The following is a 16,345-nucleotide window of genomic DNA, read 5'->3' on the forward strand; positions in this document are numbered from 1 at the left end:
AGAGAGGCAGAGAGGGAGGTAAGGTAAAGGACAAGATGAAGATAAAAATTAAAGAAACACTTGAGGCCAAGGAATAAAGAGGAAGAAGGAAATCAGGACACAATGAGAAAAACAAGACACGAGCAGCGGAGCTGGATGATTAAAAATGACCAGGAGGGATGTTCATGTAAAATGAGATACGTACGAGGCCAACGGGACTTCACAGAGGCAAATACAGAAAGCCGAGGGGAACAGTGGAGCTGTGGATGGAAGGGGGGGAGACCCATTCAAAGTAATTATCATCATGGGGATATGAATATTAGCTCATTACTGGTTGGATGTTGCTGGGAGGACATGCGAACCGACCTTGTTACCTGATATAGGTTTGGAATCCTGAATACAGCTTTTTACTAATGGACAATGTCAGAAAAGGGAAAAAGTTACTCGATGTTAAAGTTTAAGTACACAATTCTGTGAAATGTGGTTAAACTAAAATACAAGATAAACCACAAACACACTGAGATGACTTTGGTGATGGAAATAACTATATGAAAAGTCAAGGGATTCCAGATGTTATAGGCCTCCATTAGTTCATGTATTTGTTTTTTTTACTCCAAGCTGTTGAACGTGAATGAAGAAGCTAACGTGATGACATTATGAATGAGGTTATGAGGTGTAACATTGTGTATCAGCGTGGATCGCTGGTGTAAATGTAAATGTCAAAGCGTCTGGAGGCAAACGCGGCCTCAGCGGAGAGAGCATGAGCATCACTTTCCCAACAGGTTTCCTTCCCTGCAGAGGCGTTGAAGTGTTTTTGGATTGGTATTCATAAGAGGTGGAGAAAAAAGCAAGATTGAGATTAGATTATAGATTTATAGATGAGTGTTGAGCAAATGGGTGATTCAGCCCGTGCTGACATTCAAACAGAGAAGAACTGGAGGCAGAAATAGAGGTGGATGAGAAACGAAAAAAATTCAACATTTAATAAAAGTAAAAAAAATACAAACCAACATTTGTGTTATTGTGTAAACCCGATCTCACCCTCCTCCCCATGTCGTGCAGACTATGAAATTATTGTTATTTTCTTCCCATATTTAGCTTTGTGCGCTCTCAGTGGGGCGTGAAGGCAGACGAGCCAGCGAGTGATTCTCTCTCCACGGAGACAAATACAGAAAAAGGCCTCTTTTTTCCCCCCCAATTCCTCATGCTGAGAACCAACATGAGAGCTCTGGTGGAAGATCTACAGTGATTTGGATCTGACAAGCTGGTGAATATTAAACTCTGTTGCCAATTTATTTCTGTACTGCGATGACGATGATACCCAAACAGTTGTGACGTCGGTCAGACTTTTGGAATGTGACGATTCTTCTTCTTATGTTTTTTTTATTTTCTAAAGTATGCTGCGGGAATCCTTTTAAATGCCACCAGAGGTTTTACTCATACAGCTTCTGGGATAATTCTGTTCTACTTTATTCATGCAATTCTACATTGATTGGAAGCAGCAACCGCAGAGATGATCTGCTTTTCTATCCAGAGCCAAGTCAGTAACATTCTCCCAGCAAATGAATTATTAATCTGTGATTGTGTGAATGTTGTTCTTCCTCCTCGAGGAAATGTGGAAGCTGCAGGGTGATATTGTCGATATGAATTTTACCATCGCACCTTTTAACCCCAGTGAAGAGTTTTACTTCCTGAAGTTGTCACTGGGCTTTATGCAATTTTACCTCATATTGATGACATGCAATCCAATGAGTTGATTTACAGTTTTATTTAGAGACACCTTCTCTCAGGACATTTAAAATCCTCAAGACAGAATCAAGTTGGTATCTACTGAACTAACTTTAAAAATAAATGACATCAAATTCCTCGTTACGTGAGCTCCAAGCGGTATTTGTAATGAGGCTAAAGAGACAGTGTCGTAGAGAAGTTTCCTTTGGAGCTGAGAGGGAGAATCACAGAGCCAGTTGATCCACGGTGTCCCCCAGCGCCGCTCCTGATTAACTATTTACAAGTTAAGATTAGAGATGGCATGCATCATTAATGTGGCACTCTCTGCTGGGACGCACAGAAATTGGGAATGAGCGTGAAGAGTGAGGGAAAGAAATGGAAAAAGGAGAGGTGGGGGCGAGGGACGAAGGCTCCTGCAGGGAGGAAAAAGGGATTCCTGGAAGGTAAGAAGATGATAATGGTTTAGTAGGAGGGGAGGAAGGGTGGAGGCAGGAGAGAGGGAGGGAGCAGAGCGAGGATTTAAGCGAAGGATTGGAGGCTCACGAGGGACTCAGGGAGGTTAGTTGTGGAAAGGAAGGCGAGACGGGGAGTCTGGGCGATAGCAGACGGGATGACTCAGGTGGCTCAGAACGCAGATCCAGGAAAGATGGGAGGAAGAAGGTGGAGGAAGGAATCCAACGGGGAGCAGAGAGCTGTTGGGGTATAGCAGGAAAGCTAACAGGGCCTCACAGAGATCTCATCTCAGAAAAATGTCAGCTGTGATCCTCACATGACGTCGCTCAGGAGAGAAGGCGTCTCCTCTGTGATGTTTGTGAACTAGTTCTGTTCTTTCCACTTCTCACAGGATCCGCCTCACGCACAACAGTTTCATTTTCAAATTAAAAGTCTCAAATTAGGTCTGAGGCTTAGGTAGAGCGGGGCGCATGGTGGTGGTGCGTCTTGTGCATGATGGTGCAGTGGGGGCGGATGATGGTGGTGCGTCTGGTGCATGATGGTGAAGTGGGGGCTGTAAGATGATGCCGTGGGGGATACCTGATGGTGGTGCATCTGGCGCATGATGGTGGAGTGGGGGATACATGATGGTGGTGCGTTGGGTGCATGATGGTGCAGTGGGGGCGGATGATGGTGGTGCGTCTGGTGCATGATGGTGGTGCTTTGGGTGCATGATGGTGAAGTGGGGGCTGTAAGATGATGCCGTGGGGGATACATGATGGTGGTGCGTTGGGTGCATGATGGTGGAGTGGGGGATACCTGATGGTGGTGCATCTGGCGCATGATGGTGGAGTGGGGGATACCTGATGGTGGTGCATCTGGCGCATGATGGTGGAGTGGGGGATACATGATGGTGGTGCATCTGGCGCATGATGGTGGAGTGGGGGATGCATGATGGTGGTGCGTTGGGTGCATGATGGTGGAGTGGGGGATACATGATGGTGGTGCGTTGGGTGCATGATGGTGGAGTGGGGGATACATGATTCTGGTGCATCTGGCGCATGATGGTTTTAGCGGGGGTTCAATATTAAGGTCCTTCTTCTGACATTAAAACAGGAAGTCAGTAGTAAAGCCCACCCCTCAATGATTCGATTGGCTGCTGCGGTCACAGGGACACCGCAGCCTTCATTTCTCCTTTGCTTAATACCTTTCACAATAATAGTCCAGAGTTGCATAATATTCAGGGGAATTATGCCCGCCATTTAGCAATGGCAGCAATTCAAATAAATAACAACATTGAACTGTGTTGTGGCTGAGGAGATTGTATTTCTGAGCCCCCCCTCCTCCTCTCGGCCTAGTCCAGACCCCCTGAGGTGAGGAGAACACTTTATCCTCTTAAAGCCCAGGGGAGACGCCGTAGAGCTCCACCTCGGCCTTCGCCTTTGTTGGGTTCAGCCTACACGTCAGTCAGGTGCTGATGTGTCACCCTTTCAAAGTAAAAGAGACCAGCAACAAACTTTCTCTCATCTGCCTGACATCAAAGCTGCAGACTTCCAGAAATAATCACACGAGGAAAACATCAAGAGACGGAAGAGAAGATAAGACTTAAAAATACAAAAATTTAGAGAAACACACACAACAATCAATTTAAGTTTCCTTACAACACACAACTTATTGATTTTTAATGGACGGAAGGTGTCCCTCTCTGAATTATTTATTATGTTCAAAGTTTAGCCCCTGAATGACCTTTTTTTCTTTTCATGAAAGTTAAATAATTCATCAGATGTGAGACTCTGTTTTTCCCTCGGGTCATCTGACCTAGTGAAGATTATTAACCAGATTAGGAACAGACTTTCTTCCAGATCAACGCATCCCTGACCTGGTACTGTGTGTGTGTGTGTGTGTCTGTGAATATATTATTACCAGAGGATGGACTCAATCATGTGTCTTTAGTGTCAACATCAAAACGTTAAAATCTGACAACAGCAAAAAGGTTTTAACTTGATAAATACACGTGAGGTCTCTACCTGGTGCAAGGAGACAGAATCAATTCTGTTGGCACAAATTGAGCTAAACTCGAGCTTCAGATTATCCGCCTTCCGACAGAACCTAAAATGTATTAAAAAGACTCCCCCCAAAACATGTACAGTTAAATGTATTAGCATCACAGTTAAATTAGAAATAAATGTTTTCAAAGCATCCAAATTCAATAATCTGTAGGTTAACACCACATTTACTGAATGCAACAAATGGTGTCAAAAGGGTGTCGACACATTTATTAAAACGCACACAGTCAAACAAACACACAAACAGCAGCTCTCACACACAAACACACACACACACCGGAGGGTCAAGGACAGATAGCTGCCAATAAATCCAGAGTATATTTTTACATCTCCTCCCGGATGCATTCAATGAAATCCAGCTGGGACACAGTGTGCCTTTTTTTCCCCGACACTAGTGCATATTTATGAAAGAAAAGATGTGCCTGTGCCTGAACGCCCCCCCACCACCACCATCTTCCCCCCCGGCACAGGTCGCACATGCTTGGAGACGGGTCCTTATTATTCATTCCACGGCGGCGGTGGTTGGGGCGGCGATGGCAGGAATCACGCCGGCGATAATGTCGCCCGTGACAGTGATTGTGATGAAGAAGACGACAATAATGGGAATGACAAGTGACAGGGAGAGAGGGCGGGGGAGGGGAGAGGGGTGGAGGGGGGGGGGATGAATAAAACATCTCGTTCCTCCCTTTGGAATAAACACTTTAGTTGTCATAGGAGAGGATTTGGCCCCCCACGTGTACCTCGCCTCTTGGTTTCTGTCAGCGCTGATCAGCTGATTTAATATTTTTTATAATTTATGCTTCAACACTCAGGGCGAAAGGCATTCAAGTCGGAGCCAGGTTGCCTTCAGGAGACCCGAAGATCTCAACTTAAATGCTTTATGGTTCAAATCAAACAAAACAGAATATCGGAGTGAGAAAAAGTTGTACTTTCATAGAGGACCTGTGACTTCATCAAGGAGTGCTTCGGGAGGCCGTTTGGACATTCATGGTCCCAAGAAGACTTTTTTGATCCCCCTGACGTTACCACAGTCAACAGGAGCGCTCCTCATGTATTAAGAGGGATTCTGATTGCCGAAGCGCTGTTTGTGTGCCAAAAAAAAATGAATCAAAACAGCCGGAAGGTCCAATTTTTACACCATTTTTTACACCATAACGACTGAAGCGAATCGCGACCGTAGCGCTGCGAGGCCTAGAGACACAGACCGAACGAGTACACGACGACTCATCCACTCGTCCACACAACGCCATCAACAAATGAGTGACAGCAGCATTGAGGCGGGCCCGCTAGCCAGCGGGCACGCAGCTGGCTCCATAGCAACAGGATCCACCTTCCCTCCCTCTCGTCATTAGAGGAATTTTTACATCCGTGTCTAATGACTGTACTGTTTTTTTTTTTTACTTTAGTAAAAACGAGAGCCGCTATTTACCGCCATGGCGGTGACGTCATGTGAAGGACTTGGGGGTGTGTTTGTGCACGTTGGGGGGGGGGAAGGTTGGCTCCCGAAGTAGCTCTCTCTGATCCTTCTCGTCTCTTTTCCATCTTCCTGTTTGCTTCTCATCCACCTGCCTCCACACCGTCCTTATCTGGGGATTTCAGTTCGGCCCTGAGCAGTAATTTGAAGCGGCCACGCACACACACACACACAGACAGACACACACATCTTGAGAAAGCCGTTATCCTCATACCATTAAACGATGCTATGGAGCCACCACGGCCTTGATGTGGTGACCAACCTTGACTCTTTGATTTAATACACCGTGTGCACGCGTTCTCCTAATGCATTCATGCACGCACACTCACCTATGAGCAACAACTACTTAACATGGACACACACACACACGCACACACAATAGCACGCATGCTCACACTTCAAAGTGAATTAGGTTCAATGCAGTGAACACTTCACAGCTTCAAAGGAGGAGAGGATGATGTTTTGCATGAGACAAACTTTAATTGAACTTCGTAGTTTGATGTCTGTTTTTTTTATTTTTTTATTTGCGCCCTTCAGATGCAAGGTCACTGGTTGGGTCCACCTGTCCACCCGTCCCCCTCCCCAGCAGGCCTCAGCATCACCATTACATCAGAAGCCCTGGTTCACGAGTGAATCCCAGGGGTTATTCAACAAACAGGGTTCACAAGCTGGTGTTTCAAGTAAAGGCATGTCTCTTCGTCTTGTTAACCATTCTACCAATCACACCCGCCATTATGCTCACTGGTCGGATTAATATGAAGATATGTTTCATCACGTTGGTCAGTTGTTAAGTTGTATCCAAACGGCGGGAACACTGGAACAAAACCTTGAGCTAAAGGGAATTAAAGTTTAAAAGAAAAGTAAATCACAGCTGGCTCTGGGTCCTGTCGGCGGTGCGGATGACACACTGGAATTAATAACTTTAATGATAATGAGATTTAGTGTAGAGGTCTCTCAGAAATATATCTTGGAGAAGTACCTGGAAATATGTCGAGAGAGCAGCTCACAGGAGCATTAAAATGTAACACCAGAAGTCATTAGAACAATTTATTAGAACAAATCTATTATAAAACCTCATCCTCTCCACCCGGGTGTTAACGGACGGCCTCAGGTGAGGAGCTGCAGGTGAGCAATTCAGGGACAAAACAACGTGAAGGATTTTCTCATAAAACTCTAGGAACTTCACACAGGGAAATTTATCGCAACATCATGAACATAAGCATAAATAAAATATCAGTCGGGTGTGCGGCAAGGAGCGATGTGCCCTCTGATGTTTTGGCTCATCGGCTCTCGACAACAAACTCAAAGCAGAAATGCTGGAGGTTTAGTGCCTTGCTCGAGGGCAGTAGCCCGCAGTAACGGGTTGACAAACACCGACAGTGGGTAAGCGGAGGGTTGTTGGGCGCCGAGGGAGGGTAATCAGCCAAGAGGTTTAACAGAACATGTGAATAACCAATAGGTAATTTAGTTTAGTTATATAGTTTGTCCAAACTAATGAAATTATCCTTGAGCTAATTGCCAAGGTCATTATGCTAACGTGCCGTTGTCATTCACTTCAAATGTTCATGTTAGCTACCCCGGTTTAGCATGTTAGAAAGGTAGCATTTGCCAGCCAGAACTGAAACACAAAGGTATTTAAAATGTTGAGCAGAGAACCAACGTGGTGCTGGAGTCATTTGATCAGCGGCCGGTCCGACGGGTTTCTTCTGCAAAGAAGCGTTGGCTTCAGGTCAGTTCACAACCCTAACGAGCTAATCCCTCTCATGTGGCACCTTGTTCCTGATGATGCATGAGGACACATTTGTCTTTCATCTCAAATCAACTATTAATAACAAACACTTTTTTCTTTCGTTTTATATTACTTTAAAGGATTCTTTCAAGTCGAGCCCCCCCCCGATTCTAATGTGTTCTTTCAAGTTGCTTTTTCTTTGACAGCCTCTCATCCATCCATAATCCACTTCTAATGAGACAAGTGAAGCCACGAGACCCCGACATCAGTCAGATGGCCAGCGAGCCTCACAATGAGCGATTACCATCCTTTGTATACACAGCCTTCGGCCTTCATCTGTGAGATCTGAGTGACGTGGTCCGGGTTCTTGAAGCGTCTGGACCCTCATCTTCATTGACACAGAGTCCTCGGTCGCTCTGTACGACTCTCCTGGGAGAATTGTTTTTTGTCCTTTAACTCTGTAAAGACTCTGCATTCATTCCCCGCATTTAATCTTTTCATAAAATCTTGACATTTTTTGTTATTTGTTTTTCCTTGCTGTTTTCTTTGAAGGTGATGTTCTTCAAAAGCTTTTTACATTCACTTTGTTTCACCTGTGCAGATGAATAAATTGCTTTTTTTGTGCTGCCTTCTGTTTTTTAACTCTGACTTTTATGACTTTGCCTGGTTGTTTGTTTGTTTTGGAGAGTGAACAAAGCTTTTACTGGAAGGCTTTGTGATGCAATCGGATCCCTGGTGGCGTTATTCTCCAAAATTAAGCATGGCGAGTAAGAAGAAATTAAGATTTTGGTTCTTCCCAAGACAGAAATGTAGTTTTGAGGTTTTATGAGGTTTATGTCTGCAGACAGGTGCTAGAATTAATAAAAACCAGTGGCGCCAAGGTAAAAAAAACATGAAAAACAAATTAAGAGACTGAAATGAACAGGACAACATTTACAACAAACTATTCCATACATGACACAAGTTTGTGAGGCTAAAATGAATTAAAAAGTTCAAATGTGGTTGCAGATCTTTTCTCAATAAGACACGATCAAAGAAATCCGGCACATTGTCAATCAGCCTTTAATATGATTATTAATAAAGGAAACCACTGATATGTTGGATGTGGACGCCCCCCCTCCCACCCCCCCACACCCATACACACCTCCAACCTGTGCAGATTAGCTCTGTTCAATAGTGCCTTCAGCTTCCTCTGTGGTCAGAGAGCGCTCTCTGCTGGCCGCTCAAACAACGATCTTATCAACCACGTTCTCTTCTGTTTCTGTATTCCTCATCCCGCATGCGTCCATCAGACGTTCCTCTGGGCCTCGTGATTCATGACAACTCACTCAAAGGAAGAACAAACAGAACCACGGGACACGAACAAACTGCACCGTCATCAGGATGAGGACATGTACTGCTTCACCCCACTGATTAGTAGAATGTGACTTTCACCGCATGAGATCATTCAACATCTCAGTGCCGAGGATCCCTGGGGAGCAACCAAAGAGTTCAGGGTCTCACTCAGTCACCATCCGTGTATTTCAAGGGACGACCCAGGGCTCCACGAACTCCGACCTTTAAAAAGAAGCCACGGGATGAAGCTCACAGAAGGAAGTACCTTTCTGTTTGAGGAACCAGATGTCATGGCGCCCTTCTTGGAGGAAATGGGGTTTTCTAGAAGATCCCAATGTTTGTGTGGTCCTCTCATTTCATCGTCATGACCAGGAAGTCCATCAACATCTGGACATCCCATAAAGTCTGAACACTTTGTGGTCACACTTCTCTATTTGTATCCACGTTGAAGTCTAATAACAACAACAAAAGTCTCTCAGCGTCTCTTTGTTTTGCTACAATAAAAATACATGAATAAATACCAGGGCTGTCAACAATAATGCCTTAATCTATGTAATTAATGTGGTCAACATTAATGCGATAAAATATTTTAGTGCAGTTAACTCAACTTTGTTTACCCACCAAAAAACACCTGCTTTTCATTGTGATTAATCGCAATTAAAAGTTGCAGGTGAGCACTTCAGAGATAAAACATGAAGGATTTTTTCTAAAAACTCTAGGAACTTCACACAGGGAAATGTATTGCAACATCACAAACATTAGTATAGATTAAATATCAGGTATGCGATTAATTAGTCTTTTTTTTTTAATCTATTGACAGCCCTAATATATACACATGAAGTACTGGTGATACGAATGAGCTCTGCATGAACCATGACACCATGACACCATGTTGATATGTACTGAGAATATGTTTGAGTTTGTTTCGTATTGATTTAGTTACTTTTACTACTTTACTACCTCTGAGGCAAATTTGTAATATGCGATTTGGGGCTGTACAAAATTAAATTAATTGGAAGCAGTTGTGAAAAAACGTAATATGAATAAACAGTTCGGCCATTCTGTTTGATAACAGTTTAGGACAGTAGAGGGCAGATTTCACCAACTAAACCAGTGGTTCTCAAATGGTCTGGCTCCGGGACCCCCCATCACCCCTTTATGACAATCCACGACCCAAATCGATCAGGGGGGGGGGGGGCGGGGGGGAGAAGAAAACCGACACTCCGCTGCATTAGAGAAAGTCCCTTCAAGATAAAATCACAGGATGATTTTTTTTTTTTTCATGCAAAGGCCCGCGACCGACTACAAACGGGTCCCACCAGTTGAGAAACACTGAACTAAACTATCCATCTATCAATGATCCATCTACCTATCTATTATCCATCAATATAAATAGATATGATCTAGATATTGATGTTTTACAGTATCTGTTGATCTCTCACCTCTGTCTCCTCATGGTCAGTTATAACATTCCAGTTTATCAGTCACCTGCTTAGAGACATTCTTCTCTCCAGTCGCTTTAGGGCCTCTTGAACACGTCTCTGCTGCTCGTCACTCACTCACTCACGCTCACACTCACACTCACGCTCACACACACACACACACACACACACACACACACACACACACACACACACACACACTCCTAATATAACTTAGTTAACAATAGAAGTACACAAGCACTCACTTACATTCCAGCCCCATTAAGTTGATGACGACTGTTCTCCTCACACTTGCTGATGGTTCAGCTCTGGCACGCCGTGCCCATATATGGAGTTCCTGTTGAGTTGACAGAGTAGGAAATATTGTATCAAATAAAACGTTACGTGAAATTTAATCCGCAGGAAGTGTGATCACATCTCCGCACGTCGGAAAGAAAAATATCGGATGCCATCAAAACATTCCAGATTTCCAGAGCTTCACGTGTTGAAGCTGCATTCTCTGCAGTGACCAGCAGGGGGCGACTCCTCTGGTCCCAGAAAAGTCTATGGGAAAATAACTCTACTTCTAGCTGGATTTATTCCCCCAGTAAACATTGTAAACATGAGTTTTTGGTCTTCAACACAGCTTGATATTCATTTAGTAAACTATGGTCCAATGAAGTTTGCTTCCATCTAAAAACAATACAGAAAAAAACTGTACTAGTTTTATGATCACGAAGAATGAGATGTATCTTGATCTTCCTCTCTGTACCTCTAGATGGCAGCAGGGCAGGAGAAACCGTTTGTGTGTGCGTGGGGGGGTCAAGTCTTTAAAAATGCAAATAAGCGCCACGGACAGAGGGGAGCATCTGCCCCGCGTGCTCGGATTCTCATTTTTAAATATTTCGTAGACAAACCAATCGGCGGCTCTCTCCAGCGACACGTCTCCTTTCCTGAGACAATCAGCCCCGCTGCTTCTAATTGGACGGACTAGCCCCCCCCCCCCCCCCCCACCACACACACAACCGGTACCCCCCTCCTCCTCCTCCTCTCCGGTTTATTGTCGGTGACAGTCGGATTATTCCTCACAGCAGCGGGCGGGTTCCTCTTCCTCCTCTTCCTCGCAGGATTAATCATTTCTTCTTCTTCATCGTCGAGTCCTCGCTCCTCTTCCTCCCGGTAAGAAAACCTTCACGTCGCATCGCTTCCTCCAAATGTTTTTTTAATTTATTTTTATTTTTAAGCTGCGTGAATGCGTGCGTGTCAGCGCTGCGTGGCTCCACCACGTGCACGCGTTAAAAGAGACTTCTTGTTGTGTGTCGGTGTGGTGCAGCGCGACCACCAGTAAGGGGGGGGGGGGGCTTTAACTTCCCGTGCCCAGGAGACGGCATCATACCCACCCGGCGTGTCCCCGTGGTGCCCCGATGTGTCCTGCCGTGTCCCGTGGTGTCTCTGGGTCCTCTGGGCCAAAAGCCATATTTAAACTTTAAGGACAGAGATATTTTCCTTTTTTAAAGGAATTGTTTATCAGCGAGAAGCCGTTGAGATGTCTGAGTCTTCGAGTTGCTCCTCAACAGTTACACAGCAGAATTAGATAAATATGAATAATCGGACATGAAGATTTAGGACGTGTCTGTATCCAAGGTACTACGTTATCAAATGGCCCCTTTCTAGTAATTGTGTGTCAACAACACGGTACATGCGTCCAGTAAAATACATGACAGAAACACACACACACACACACACTTCGTGTGTTCTTAAACATTGAGCTAGAGATAAATGTTAATTATATTAATATGATATAAAAAGTAATTATTGCTCTTGTTTATTCCCCTTTACTGAGGTCCTTTTGACCCCCCCCCCCCCCCCCCCCCCCCTCTGTTCTGCCACATCGGCTCCTAGAATCCAGGCGGCATATGGCTCATCTTCCTCCAGGCGCACAGATGTTCAGTCGTTCCATCAGCAGCCTCTTTGGAGGCAGGACACTCAAACTATTGTGTGTGTGTCTGTGTGGGTCTTTGTGCGTGCAGGGTGGGACGGGGGGTGTCTTTATGGGACAGCGTGGCTCAGTAAGTGAGGAGCTCTGATGGGGGGTGCTCAGCTGAGGATAATCCTGCATGAAGGGAGGAGGAATCACAAGGTTCTGTTTGTTACCAGATGTTGTTGTTGTTTGGCGCTCATCTTCAACGACTTCATTCAAGTTAGCGAGTTCTATATGTCAGGGTCAATTAGAAATGTTTTTAAAAAACCAACTTGCAGATCAAAAAGTGAATGTGCACATTGAACATCATATGAACAAGAGCTGCATCATGTCTACGTGTTTCATATCAGTAAAAATCACAGTAAGATCAGTAGAGACATTCTGGTGACTGTACTTTTTAAAACTTCTTTATTTCTACAAAATATCTGAATTAATCCTTCTAGAAAAATACTTTTTTATGGAAGAAGTGTTCAAGAAAACGAGTATGAGAAAAACGGACACATTGCTTTTGTGGTCATTAGCTTAGATAGCTAGTTCGATTGAGAGCAAGAAGCTTGCTAACTAGTTAGCTTGATAGCTAGTTCGATTGAGAGCAAGATCCTTGCTAACTAGATAGCTTGTACATTAACTCCTTTTCTGTAATCAGTTTAGCATTACAGCTAGCTAACTAGCTTGCTAATTCTGCAATTAAAGGGGACATTGGAAATGGTCCTCATGGGGAGAACAGTTGTTGTTGTTGTTGTTAAGGTTGAACAAGAAATAAACTATTATTGTTATTGCTGCCTGTGGGGGTCATTTTAAGAACTGATTTAACTTCATTCTATTGTATTTTGTCTCTTATTTCGATGAGGAGCAGCCTAAGGTAAAAGCTGTCTTCAAATATTCATTTTGTAGATGCTGGAATCTGAAATTTTGGGCTGAATCAAAGATGGCGTTTGATTGCTTTCCCGTGATGAGGTGCGTAAGACCCGCCTTCTTTATGAAGCTGTGTGTGGAGTGCACAGCTACCCACCCCGGTTTGGGAGGTTTATCAGGGCTCTGTCTTCGGGTCGGTGGGCTGAGCGTGGGCTCTGGGGAGAGCATGTGTGTGTGTGTGTTTGTGTGTGTGTTTGTGTGTAATCACAGAGAGATTATACAAGTTTGCCTCTGAGTGTGAGAGTGTGTGTCTAATTATAGATGTGTGTGTGTGTGTCTAATCGCAGATGGCGATTGCGGCTGAAGTGGAGCAGCCGAGGCGAGCACCGCTCTGATGTTCTGTTGTGTTTTTATATGTATCCCGTGTGTGTTGATATGTATGTACTGTTTGTGTGTGTGTGTGTTTTTGTGCATTTCCTATGAGAACCAATCCCCTTAAAGAGGCTACGATCACTATTTGCATTGTATGAAAATGATCACCTGACTCCCTTCAGCTCCACAGGGTCTTTCTAATGTCACTAATGTAATGTGGGGGGGGGGGCAGACATCATGGAGCTAATGTCTGCCCAAGAATGGAAGCATTGTTCAGCCGGGGGGGGGGGGAGGCCAAAAACAATTTAAATGAGATGTCTCTTACATAAATCCCCCCCACCCCCCCATTTTTTATTTTTCTAACTTCATCTTCATGTCCTCCCTTAGCTCTCCCTCTTCCTCACAGAAATTGAGGTCACCGTTAATTGAAATTCAGACACCTATTAATTAGTTAAAGGGTTTTCTCTCTTCTTTCTCCTTCTTACACCGTCCTCCTCCTCTCCTCACTCTGATCCCTCTCCTCCTCCTCTCCTCACTCTGATCCCTCTCCTCCTCCTCTGCCCACTCTGATCCCTCTTCTCCTCCTCTCCTCACTCTGATCCCTCTCCTCCTCTGCCCACTCTAATCCCTCTTCTCCTCCTCTCCTCACTCTGATCCCTCTCCTCCTCCTCTGCCCACTCTAAACCCTCTTCTCCTCCTCTCCTCACTCTGATCCCTCTCCTCCTCCTCTCCTCACTCTCTCCTCCTCCTCTCCTCACTCTGATCCCTCTCCTCCTCTCCTCACTCTGATCCCTCTCCTCCTCCTCTGCCCACTCTGATCCCTCTTCTCCTCCTCTCCTCACTCTGATCCCTCTCCTCCTCTGCCCACTCTGATCCCTCTCCTCCTCCTCTCCTCACTCTCTCCTCCTCCTCTCCTCACTCTGATCCCTCTCCTCCTCTGCCCACTCTGATCCCTCTCCTCCTCTGCCCACTCTGATCCCTCTCCTCCTCTGCCCACTCTGATCCCTCTCCTCCTCTGCCCACTCTGATCCCTCTCCTCCTCCTCTCCTCACTCTGATCCCTCTCCTCCTCCTCTGCCCACTCTGATCCCTCTTCTCCTCCTCTCCTCACTCTGATCCCTCTCCTCCTCTGCCCACTCTGATCCCTCTTCTCCTCCTCTCCTCACTCTGATCCCTCTCCTCCTCCTCTGCCCACTCTAAACCCTCTTCTCCTCCTCTCCTCACTCTGATCCCTCTCCTCCTCCTCTCCTCACTCTCTCCTCCTCCTCTCCTCACTCTGATCCCTCTCCTCCTCCTCTGCCCACTCTGATCCCTCTTCTCCTCCTCTCCTCACTCTGATCCCTCTCCTCCTCTGCCCACTCTGATCCCTCTCCTCCTCCTCTCCTCACTCTCTCCTCCTCCTCTCCTCACTCTGATCCCTCTCCTCCTCTGCCCACTCTGATCCCTCTCCTCCTCTGCCCACTCTGATCCCTCTCCTCCTCTGCGCACTCTGATCCCTCTTCTCCTCCTCTGCCCACACTGATCCCTCTCCTCCTCCTCTGCCCACTCTGATCCCTCTTCTCCTCTCCTCACTCTGATCCCTCTTCTCCTCCTCCTTCGTTGGTGGATGGAAGTGTGATGGTAACGGGACGTTGTTGTGATGGTTCTGCAGGGTGAGCTCTGTGTGAATTAGGTTTACTTCCTGTGGAGCTCACGGCCTTAAATTAAAGGTTCAGGACGCTTAAAACTACATTTTTTACATAAAGATAATATTGTGTACTGTCTTGCCACAGTCATCAACATATCTAAATAACTTATTTGCTGGTTTAGAGGCTTGTTTTTTGTATGAGGTGTTGGATATGCAGAGCTCTATGGCAGGTTAAACATGCACAACCTAAGAGTCAGCAGGGGGGGGGGCACTCTCTGGGGGATCTTCTGTTATTTACCCACAGTCGGGTTTCTTCACTGAATAATTGTGGGATTGCAGAGGGAAGTTGTCACGGTAACATCATGATTGGTCACTTTGTGGGGTTTGTGTATCGATTCTCCGACAGAGTTCAGGGCGATTGATCTTCGTCTCGATGGCCCGGGGAGATGAATGCACATGTTGATGCCAGAATCCTGATGTTTTATGACGTTTCCTGAACGCATCACGTGAGAGAAATTGCAAAACTATGCTTGAAAGATTTTTTTTTTCATCAAAAATATTTCTAATTTAAAATAAACTTGAAGCAGGTTCGGTCAAAAAAATGAATTCTTGAGGTCTTCTGCACAACTATGAAGCCAGAAGTGAGACCAACGGACATGTGACAGAAATGAAATCTAAAAGTAAATCTTTGACTGAACACATATATATATTTTTCCTCTATTCAAATCATGACAGCGATTCAACGTGTGATTTTGTCTGGTCATGATTCCCAGCGTTGTTCTCGTGTCACACAGCACTCTGCTCCCTCTACGTCTCTCCTGAAGCTTCCGTTTCCACACCGGAGCTCAATTGTTTTTATCGAAGTGAAAATCGAGGCCGCAGAGAGAAGGATGAGAGCAGAGGACGGAAGCCCCTGCAGGGGTTAACAAACTGAGAGTTGTTTATTAAAAATGAGCCTCGCACTGCTCCGGGCGCCTCGGCATGCCGCTCATGACCGTCTGTGGTACCTCGTCATCACGTCACTCTGTGTGTGTGTGTGTGTGTGTGTGTGTGTTGTCCCTGTGGCTTCTTGCTTTTTGTTTACTTGGAATAAGTGTTGATGAAATCCTTTCCTATTTAACAGTTGACGAATACATCCTTGTCTTTTAACCCCTTTCCGTTCTGCCTGTGCAACAAAAGCCGTAACAAACTCTCCTCAGAGCGTCCTGGAGCCGCCCGGTTCAGAGTTCAGTCTGTCCGCCCGGACCGAGAAGCTTTGGATGGTTTTTGAGCGGATGTTCATTAATGGACGTAAAGGGTCTGTTTTCTTATAGCGGCAGAAAGACACTGAGGAGGAAGAGCGTAAAG

The sequence above is a fragment of the Pungitius pungitius genome, chromosome 8 (genome assembly GCF_949316345.1).
Source record: "Pungitius pungitius chromosome 8, fPunPun2.1, whole genome shotgun sequence".
Taxonomy (NCBI): domain Eukaryota; kingdom Metazoa; phylum Chordata; class Actinopteri; order Perciformes; family Gasterosteidae; genus Pungitius; species Pungitius pungitius.